At 46.3% G+C, this 10,717-nt stretch overlaps 1 long non-coding RNA gene across 1 annotated transcript; it reads right to left on the reverse strand.

Annotated features, from left to right (window-relative positions):
* Positions 1–290: 290 nt before the first annotated feature.
* On the reverse strand, positions 291–2,130 carry LOC101778632. The gene is made up of 2 exons (XR_214977.2): positions 1,724–2,130; positions 291–798 (listed from the first exon to the last, which is right to left on the reverse strand). It is a non-coding gene; the product is annotated as an uncharacterized LOC101778632 (long non-coding RNA).
* Between the last annotated feature and the right edge of the window lie 8,587 nt (positions 2,131–10,717).

Consider the following 10,717-nt stretch of genomic DNA (forward strand, 5'->3'; position numbering starts at 1 on the left):
GGAAGATCAGCAAAACAACACCACCGATCCACCTACAAGGACGCAACCAGCAACGCCCATACACAACCAGACTCCTCCGGATGGCGTACAGGTACACACAGATGCAGCGATTGCAAGATACCAGAGGTAACAGATCAAGGAAAGCAGTCATTAGAATTTTCATGCAGGACAACACAGACAATACAAGACAGGAAATCCTCATTCAGCAATACATCACCAATGCTCGGCGCGTCAAGCACTTCTGCATGTTCAATGGGGGCGAATTCAGCCTCGTCTCCGAAAACTGCCAATGATTTGGAATAACATCCTGAGTATTAAAAGAAAACCATCTTTGCAAGTTGGTTCAAGATACTACAAGAAAGGCCACATCAAGACACCAACTAGCTAGTAACTATACTTTGCAATACATTCATCATTAATGAAATCATCATTCTACTCTCTACGAACCAAGATCGGCGCGAATAACACATATAGATGGTTTCATTCCATGCTATGAACTACTGTCTCTGGACCGCACACTCAATCTACGTCCACCATTACTCCATGTACTCATGCTACATCAGGAGTTCAATCAGAAGCCTAATTTTGAAGAGTGCATTAGCCCTACCAATCGGGAAAAAAAATCTCATCACAAGTCCTTTCAAGCGTTCCTACATCCACTTGTTCTTCAGGGAGGAACAGAGTCACAATGCTACAATGGATTAGTCGCCTATTAACAAATTCAAATTTCCCTCAGAATGGACGCCGCAAGACGGCCTCCTTATGGTGTTCTTATCAAACAGGTTCAGTTCATGATACCTGCACCATGCAAATAAGCATAAAAGTTAGCATATTCTTCAGAATACAGTGATTTACAGTGTATTTGAAAAAGTACCCGTTACCGGTGACTTGCAATGGACATGTTTTTTATGCATACACAAGTTACAAGTGCGGTGCAAAGCATTTTCTTAGACATATTTTACTATGATCCATAGCAATCGGTATGTGTTATGGTTTAGCGTACCGCTTCACTATGATGAAAGTCAGACCATGATGTAAGGCATCTTAGCAAATTCATCAACGTTGTGTCGCTACTCGCTAGGGCCAATCATCGAAGGAACATAGTACAAGATATAGCTGCCATTTTAGCATGTGAGCGTGAACCACGAAGGAAAAGGTTAACAGTCAAAATTAAGTGTCCATATAGAGTCTGTGTAACTCTCTGCCATTGCATATTCGGATGTTCCAGAGATGCAGATAAAAATAATGTGAGAACTAATGTTAGGGTCTTATGGATATCAAGCAAAAGGCAAGTCTTATCAACCTCATGGACAAGTAAAGTCACCGAGTGTCGAACTATTCATCAATTAAGCTTAACAATAGATATAACCTCTGAAACTGGCTTAAAAACACAAGCTAACAATGCACCTCTAAGGGCAGCCACAATGTTGCAAAAAGTTAGCATTAGGCAATAAATGCAGCACTGTTTGAAAGCAACATACATTGTGGGATTGCACCATAGGAAAAGATTCCTTAAGGTGAGTCGTAAGCTTAAGGCTAAACATAAGCAATAAAAAAAAATATTTTCTCTCTCTTCTTCTCTCCCTCTCTCTCCATCTCGTGCGCGGTTGTTGTATTCGCGCCACTACCGGGAGCTTGCCGCGTTTGCCCCTGCACCATGGCAAGCTCAATGGAGAGCTGTTCTGGCCAAGAACTCGATGCCCATGCAGGGACGAGGACTTACCCGACGACACGAGCTTTGGAAGGGCTTGCGACCTTCGAGCTCCACGATACCCAAGCGCAGATGAGGCGGCACGCGGAGTTGGCCGGGCAAACCTCTTCGCGAGCGCCTGGCGTGTGCCCAGCTCGGCCATGCCCACGCCCATGGCCCTACCAGTCTCTGCTCTACTCGCTCCCTCCTCTGAATCTCCTCCACCGAGCAGAGAGAAGAAAGTGGCGCTCGATTCAGCAGGAGGGCAACTCGATCCGATAGTTGAAGCTCCGATTGCAGCAAACAATATAGCTATGGGTCTTGTTGTGGAGAGAGGATCCAGAGGATTTGGCTCCGGATGGAGGGGAACGAGCGTGAGAGACGGAGGGGACGATGGGAGAGGATAGGGACGTTGGGAAGGTTGCTATTTTTTTATTGTAGCGTGGGTCTTGCGTTAAAACTCACACATCGTGTCACGGGCGTCAACTATTGCCGATTTTGTCCGGGACCCACCTTAAGGTGCAGTTGGTCCATTAACATTGCCCTTGCTCTAACTGAAACATTTGCATCTTCATGTTTGAACCAATAAACATAAAGCACCCAAAAGTAAGATAAAGCTATTAAGTTGCATGCACCAACCAGTTCAACCCAAATGCACGCTCCCTCAGGCTGTATGTGAAAATTGGAGTGGGTTGCAATTATTTTATTTAATTGCACCTGTCAGGATTCGAACTCGAGACCAAGGGGGAGGCGATGCCGATCAGGCTGCCCTTCCTAGGCCGATTGGCCCAGCCTCCTTTGGTGGCCGCCGCCGCCGCCCCCGTTTGGGTGGAGGTGAAGAGGTGCGATCTTTGTCCCAAATCTCCGCCAAGGGGCCCTCGCAATGCTCACATCAGGGTTGGAGGCAAGGTACCGTCTGGAAAGCTCACGGATCGCAAGTTCATCATCTTCTCAAGTGATGACAAGGCATCGACGATGCAGAGCAGAATGAACGTAGTCACACCAACAAGGCATTCAACAATGGTCCGCGGGATCAAGCGCAAGAGCTATGTGGAGAAGACGCTCGAGTACCCGCCGGCTGACTATGGAGGTGATAGCGACTGGGAGGACAATAGGACCCCGAATTGTGGGGTGCTACAGATGGTGATGAAGAAGAAGATTCCAACACGTACTGAGATTGGGCTATTTTTTGGAAGAAAAGAAAGGCGGAAGAGGAACGCCATCAAGACAAGGGCAAAGAGAAAGATCTAGAAGATAACGGACCAGAACTGGAGGAGCATGATCGTACGTGTTGTACCACTTGCAGGAACAACATCCACTACCTCTTCGACGCCATCGACGGCATCAAGCATAAATTGCAAGCTCTGGATCGAAAGGTTGAAGTCAATTATTACCGTCAAGAGGATGATTTCAAGTTCTTGCAAAGGAACGTGAGGAAGCTCTTCGGGATGTGTGGTAATATGAGGAAGAACAGAGCTAATGGCGAAGGAATCAACGAGGGTTCCGTATGCGAGGAGTACGGGACGTGTCACTAGGAATGTCCAAATGTTTTTTTTCAAAGTTTCAGTTTCGCATATCTAAAATTCTTGTGGGAGTGTCCACCGATGAACGTAGTTTGTTTAATTTTTAATAAATATTTCAATTTAGATTGTTAGTTATATGTTATTTCAGTTTCAATAATATAGTAACTATTTATTATTACATTATATATGGTAAGCAATCCTTTTTTTATCATGTGTGTGCGCACGTGCACGTCCACTAGACATACAGGACAATCTGATCGGCCTATTGCCAACTTTCACAATTCTGTTACAAAGTCTATTGCAAATGAGATATTATATTTTTTGAATGAAGGCCTCTGGTACTTAATTTATGTTTACTGGAAATCTATACAACTTCTTTTGAAGAAAAATGCAGCATTAAATAATATCAACATGGGCTGTGAGGGAAAGGGAAGAGATGATAACAGAGCTATTCATGAAACTGTACTTTCCATGTGAGTGTACTAACCATTTAGCTATGATTATAGTATGTATTTGGAAGGTATTATTTATGAAAGGTATATATTGATTAATTGTGAAAGGTATTAGACACCGGTTATTCAGTACTCCTCAACATGGATCCTTCCCCGATGATGCTCCCGAGGTTCGAGAGGGTCCTGATCCAGGGACGGCAACAGTTTGCACGCGTGGTTACCCCAAGAACAAGACCCAGCAACGAGGACCTTACCATCATCACGGTCTCCAATCTCCCCCTGGTGAGATTCCCTTCGGTGAACTCTGTCACCGCATTTTGGAATTTCTGGTAGATGAATATGGTCTGGTGGTCCAGGAAGTTCAGTGATGCCCATTTGGTGGAGGCCAGGCATTTGTGCATCTGGGCTGACCCTCGGATAGGGATGCTTTGGTTCACCATAGTCCGCACTTTCATGAAGGGCTAGGTTTCGAGTTTGTGAATCACAACAGGGGGGCCAATGCTAGAAGGGTATTTTTTAATAGAGAATGCTGGCTCATGTTGATAGGATATCCAGTGGATAATCGCTCAATAGCAGAGATTGAGGACACCATCAAGTTCTTTGGAAGGCTCATCTTGTGGCAGAGGGACAATGTACTTTCCAGAGTCATTACCAAAGTAAGAATTGCTGATTTGGTGGATATTCCACATTATCTAATAATATCTGAAGGAGATGACCTCGAAGGAGTATCCCAGACAGTTCAGTGTGAGATCATTCAACACAGCATGATGGGTGACCTTTTGACGGATGAAGACATTCCCCCTAGAGGTTTTGTGGATGACTTTATAGTCCTTGGCTTCCTGAGCCCCAATGAACTGCTGGCTCCTTTTCACCCTCCTGGGCCCTAAACCTCAACATCAACCCAGCATTTCCTGACCTGAATGCAAATTCCGATGAGGTCATGCCTGAAGCATACCCATGGCCAGAAGTTGATGACGTAGCAGTTCAGGAGGAGAATCAGGAAGAAGAAGTTCAACAAGATGAACTAGACCTCCACGTCCAGGAGCTTCCAGTTCAAGAGGCTGAAGAAGATCAAGCCATGATGTTAGTTAATCCTGCACAAGATCAGCAACCAACAGAGCAGAATGAATAGGAGATCTTGGGCGACAACATCAATGTCAACATGGCCCTTTCCATACTGCCATGAGGGGACCCTGGACGCAAGGATTTCTTCGGCAAGCTGGTAAGACCCACAACACTGACTTATATAGGTTGTGGGCGAAGCATTTCTCTCCTCTGGGCTGTCCAGAGCAAGTTGTGCATATTCCAAGTGGCTGGACTCCTTTTTACTCTTGAATTAATAGAATGTGTATTTTGTATCACCTTTTCAACTCTAAATGATAGTTTTATGTTAATGTGAAGTAGGTTTCCGCATGATGGATGACGAGAAATATTGATGTTTTTACAATTAGATTTACTTTAATATCTTTTTATTTTTTTACATGCATATTTGTTAACACTTGTATGTAATCTTTTTCTTAATCACGTGCGGGCGCACGTACACGTCCACAAGTTTTTTTGAAAAAAACCCCACCAAAGATAGGATAGGCCATGCAGTTCGTGCCCATGCCCTGCCGACTCCGGGCTGCTGCATGTCACGGTCGGCCTCTTAGCGTGAGACGAAACCGAAACACGGAGCGACGCGCGGGTTTTTGCGGGAGGCCGGGGTGTATCCGGTCGTGTTACCTCGCGAAGCCAAACCACCCTGGCCTGGTGGCGCGGTCGCGGACGGGCCGTCGAGGGCATGTGCGCGCGCACGACGCCTTTCTTTGGCTAGCTGGCCGTGAGGTCGATCTCTCGACGACGACCTTTCTCCACACCGTACGGCCAAGCCACTGTTGGTTCTCGCGTCTCCACCTGGCCAGCTAGCCGAGGGGACGCGTGCCCAGCGCGCGGCCTCTTAACATGAAACCACGGGTCGTCGTGCCGGGCGGGCCCTCTACGTTCTCGCCTGCTCATGTCATGACTCATGATCACCCGCGCGCGGCCGGCCATTCGGCGGAAGCCGCGCGCCAAGGCATCGCGTTTACACGCCTTTGTGAGGCGGATGAGTCGAGCTAGCCGTCAGAGTTGGCGAGACTCGGGAGTATGTTACGGACTTGTGGCGGATGTCGCCCCAAGCTGAGCTTAACATCTGGTTTGGTTCATTTGCTTATTTTTAAGTAAGTGTCACATCAATGTTTAGATACTAATTAGGAGTATTAAACGTAGACTATTTACAAAATCCATTACATAAGTGGAGGCTAAACAGCGAGACGAATCTATTAAACCTAATTAGTCCATGATTTGACAATGTGTTGCTACAGTAAACATTTGCTAATGATGGATACTTATGTAATGGGTTTTGTAAATAACCTACGTTTAATACTCCTAATTAGTATCTAAATATTGATGTGACACTTGCTTAAAAATAAGCAAAGGGAACCAAACACCCCTTAAGAGGGTTTCCTCTCCTTCATCATCCTTCCCTCCCTCCCTTCTCTTCTTCTTCATTCTTCCCAAAAAATCATAAAATCATAGGAAGCTCCCCGCCCGCCCCACCGCAAGCCCGCCTGTCAACGCGTACTGGAAGCCAGCTAAGTGTCCCTTCTCTCACATCGTGTCATCAATTTTGGGCCGCGGCCAAGCGGACTCGGCATAAAGATCGCAGTCAGGCAGCTGGGAGTTGTCCGTGATACCAATTGAAATGACTGCAGGGGCATCCGTGATACCAATTGGACGATGCAAGGAGTTGTCCGGTCTCCATTGCGCGCGTCAGAAAGAAGCAGGGCAGGTTGTACACTCCATTTTGTTACGTGCTGTACGTGCCCCAAGTTTTGTTGTGAAGTTGGTCTGATGGCAGTACGTGCAGTTGACAAGACAAACAGCACTTAGCTTGCACACCTCATGCACCCCATCAGCAGCAGTAGATGCGATGACTAGCGACCGATCGAACTGGCCGAGGAACAAGAACCTGTTCTCAAAATTAACTTCATCCACTAAATTTAATTTACTTGTCTATTAATTATTTGGTGAACACTGCTACAGTACTACGCTCAAGAGCATGTACGTAACAGTCTACACTGGTAGAAAACTGAGCATTAGTCCCGGTTGGTAAGGGTCATATCTCTCGGATATCCATCCGGGATAAACCAACCGGGACAAAAGGGGGGGTCTTTAGTCCCGGTTGGATTTCCCAACCGGGACTAAAGGGGTCCCCTTTAGTCCCGGCTCAATTCCAACCGGGACTAAATTGCGCTTGCATGGCACTGGTGACGTCTGAATTTTTCATGCATGCATCACGTATACGTATAGTAGTACCGCGGCCCTTTTAATTTGTTAACCTTGTAGTTGAGATTTTTTTAGAATGAATTAAATCAACTAGTATTTAAACGAATGGGATTTGTAATTATACAACTACTATATATATACACAATCCTTATACACAATTCATATACACAATTCAACTAGCTTAATTAGTACAAATCGATCATATATACAAATAAATCAAAGTATCTTCCTATCTACGATCTTCCGCCCGTCGTGGTGTTGCTGAGAGGAGTGTCTAATTGTCGTCCATCGTAATAAAATTCTCCTCTTGGATTTACCACCTCGTCCATTATGAATCCAATGAGACCTTCACATATTGCCGCTACTCTTTCTTCCTTCAAGAGTCCTTGTTGAATATTTAACATCTATAATTTGGAAATTTGTGAATGTTACATGAACAAATACATATAAGGAGCTAGAAAATAATTAACTAGTAATATATTTATTTTACGTACTTTTAAGTTGTGCGGCGTCATATTCGGTCCCTTGGGTCCCAAAAAACCGTGCATGTGCTCACAGATGTAGTAGCCACATAGGTTATTCCCGGGTTCCTGTCTTAAGCACTTCAGTGCGGAAAAAAAATAAGTTATGAAATATTCGTGTTATACAATGTAATAAATGTGCAGACTTCATACGTACCGGGAAGTCTGTGTTCCATGTAAGATCTTCTTTGAATGGACCTTTGTGTGTCCTTATGAATTGTTTCCATACGCTGCGGATTAGAATAATGAATGACATAGTGTAACAGGGATAAAATTTAGGAAATAAATTTTTGCATAGAGATAAAGGTCCAGAATTATTACAATCCCAGCATGTCTTGCAATTCTTGGTAGTCCACCGGATCTTTCCGTAACGAATCAAAGACAGTGACGTGGCTTCTTTCAGGCTCAATTATAATAAGGATCCAGTGGAAGCTGCGTGCGTAAAATGTTCATGCATATTAGAGCTAACTAACATGTAGAGATAAGGAAAAAGACATCGAAAGTAGACGGTATACACACACTTACTTGAAGTTGTATGGAAGTAGTATGAAATCCTTGAATGTTTGTTTGTGTAGGAAATTGTATAGTTCGGCAAAGGTTTTTTCCGGCGCTAATTGTATCTGTCGTTGGTTAACTACAGATGGATCCATGAAGCCTACATGTAGGTACGCCTCTCGGCGGCATGTCTGAATTAGCATCCTACATGAAATGGAAGATGAAGTTAGTACGGTGACGCACGCCAAAATTTACATGTAGAGATAATAAACGGACACTTACAGAATCCAAGCGCTGATCAGAGAGACGTCCAGGGCATCATGATGGTACACTTCGTATATATCCTCGAAGTTTAGCCACAGCACTTTCTCCCCTTCACCGTGAAAATCTATCGGTTTTACCTTCATGCCGATCATCTCCCTCGATTTGGCGGATGCCGTCATGTACCATTGATGGAATTCGTACATCTTTGTTGACAGCTTCCGTACCATTGCCGGCTTCACTAGAGGCTTGCCTAGCTTAAAAGGCCATCTCGGCTCAGGGGGCGGTGCAGTTGGCGTCTCGACTTGCCCTATGCATTCATCAAGTCCCAGACCTGTTTCTTCCATGAACTTCAATATATTTGCTTGTTGATCCAAGGGCATTGCTTTTACCCGTTGAGCATCTTTCTTTGACAAATGGCTGAGGTCGGGGACTGAACTGCTGGAGGATGATTTTCCTTTTCTTTTATCCTTTTCATCAGCCTTTACTAGAGCCCGTTCATAGTTTGTCAAGAGTGGTATCCTTTTCTTGGCTCCTTCCTCCATCCTGATAAAGAAGTTTAAATCCCGCCGACTTACTGGCGGTGGCTCCATCTCCCTTGCCTTTTTTAATTCGGCTTGTTTCTTAAACCACTCACTGGCCTCTCGTTGGATTTCTGCCCACTGTTCCGCATGAGACATTGCCTCAAAGCGTTCCTTGCGAGCCACTTCAGGGTCGACCTTTGTTTTCTTCTTTCGAGGCTGTCTTTGCTTGGGAGGCGGTGCTCGTGACTTCTTGAGTGGTGCTGCAGGTTCCTTCGAGGGGGCCGCTCTTGGTGCCGGCGACGGTGATCGGGGAGGGGTGTTGTTATTGTCGTCGTCGCTCCCAGCACCAGGATGTGGTGGAGATGGAGACCTTGATATAGATGGAAGCGACGGTCCTGGAGCAGGAGATGCCGGTCTCGAGGTATGAGGAGAAGATCGCTGCTCGGGATCTACGGGGAGCGGTCTTGAGGTCTGAGGAGATGGCTCCGTGCGGGAAATAATGATGTAGCGTTTCTTCCATAGAATGATCCCATGAAGCGCATCTGCCAATGTCTTTTCCCCGTCGCCTCCCGGGAAGTCGAGCTCTAGACCTTCATACTGGGCATCTACTATTTGCTCGACACAGACGCTGGCGTAGCCAGTTGGAATGTCCATGCCATGACTGCTCTGCCCTGCCAGCGTTGGTAACGCACTCCCGTACGCTACCTGTACATATAGCAGAAGTAAACAAGTTGAACTCCGATCTCGAGGCCTGGATCAATTGACAAGATTGCATAAATATTTTGTATAAGTATACCTTAATAGTGAGGTTGCCGACCGGTGCATGCAGCTCACATGAGGTCCGTTGCGTGATGGCATCCACGGGGAACCGTTGCTCCTCCACGGGTAACCTGGGCGTCTGCGCATCGGGGACCCCTGTAGAAGCACAACTGCTCCCGAGGCGTTGAGAAGGGCTGGCGGTGTGAGGATTCGGCAGTGCTCCAGATTGCGCCAACTCCGCAACTGCGTCGGCCACCCGCCGATTGATTTCATCCACCATTCGTTGTTCTAGCATCTGCCACCAGCTCTCCTCCATCTGTTCCTTTCTTCGCTTCCGGCTTCTGTAAGAGGCGCTGTCGCCTCGGAAAGCGAACTTCCACGGAACCACCCCGAAGCCCCGGCAACGTCCTGGGTGCTCTGGATTTCCGAGGGCCAATGTGAGCTCATCATTTTCTCGGTCCACCCTCAACCTCCCAGCCTTGGAATCTTCAATGTTCTTCATGAGATGTTCGGCCTTCTCACGTATTCTGTCATTGAAAATCAGGGTCCCATCCTCTTGGCTTAGGGAGCCTCCATGAGCGTAGTACCAGTTCTTTGATCGTTCGGGCCATTCAATAGTTGCAGGTATGATTCCCCGTTCGATCAGATCTTGTTCCATCTTTCTCCACTTGGGAATTGCTGAGCCATACCCACCTCGCCCCAAATGATGGTGGTAGCCCTTCTGACTAGCATTTGCAACGTTGGTCGTGATCTTTTTCACACCTTCTTCACTCCTCTTGTATTCAACAAATGCATCCCAGTGGTCCCTCAACTTGGGCCACGCATTGAAGTCTGGAGTTTTGCCCTTCTTGATGTAGTGGGTGTCCAGCATCTTCTTGAATGTCTGGAATTGAGTAGCCATCTTCTTAAGTGTCCAGGCTTTGACATCCTTCTCGCTATAATCTTCGGGGAATGTGAAATGCCTCTTCACGTCTTCCCACAGCATATTCTTTTCTGTCTCTGGAAGGGCGTACGGATTATCGCTTCTGCCCTTCCATTCTCTGATGCTGATAGGCACGTTGTCCCGGACGATTGCCCCGATTTGACTAACATACTTCTTTGCGACTTTCTCGGGAGCAACCGGCCTGCCCTCATCTGTAACTTCGGTGATGACAAGCCTCCCTTCCATCACCTTGTACGACCT

Source organism: Setaria italica, chromosome III (assembly GCF_000263155.2).
Source record: "Setaria italica strain Yugu1 chromosome III, Setaria_italica_v2.0, whole genome shotgun sequence".
NCBI lineage: Eukaryota > Viridiplantae > Streptophyta > Magnoliopsida > Poales > Poaceae > Setaria > Setaria italica.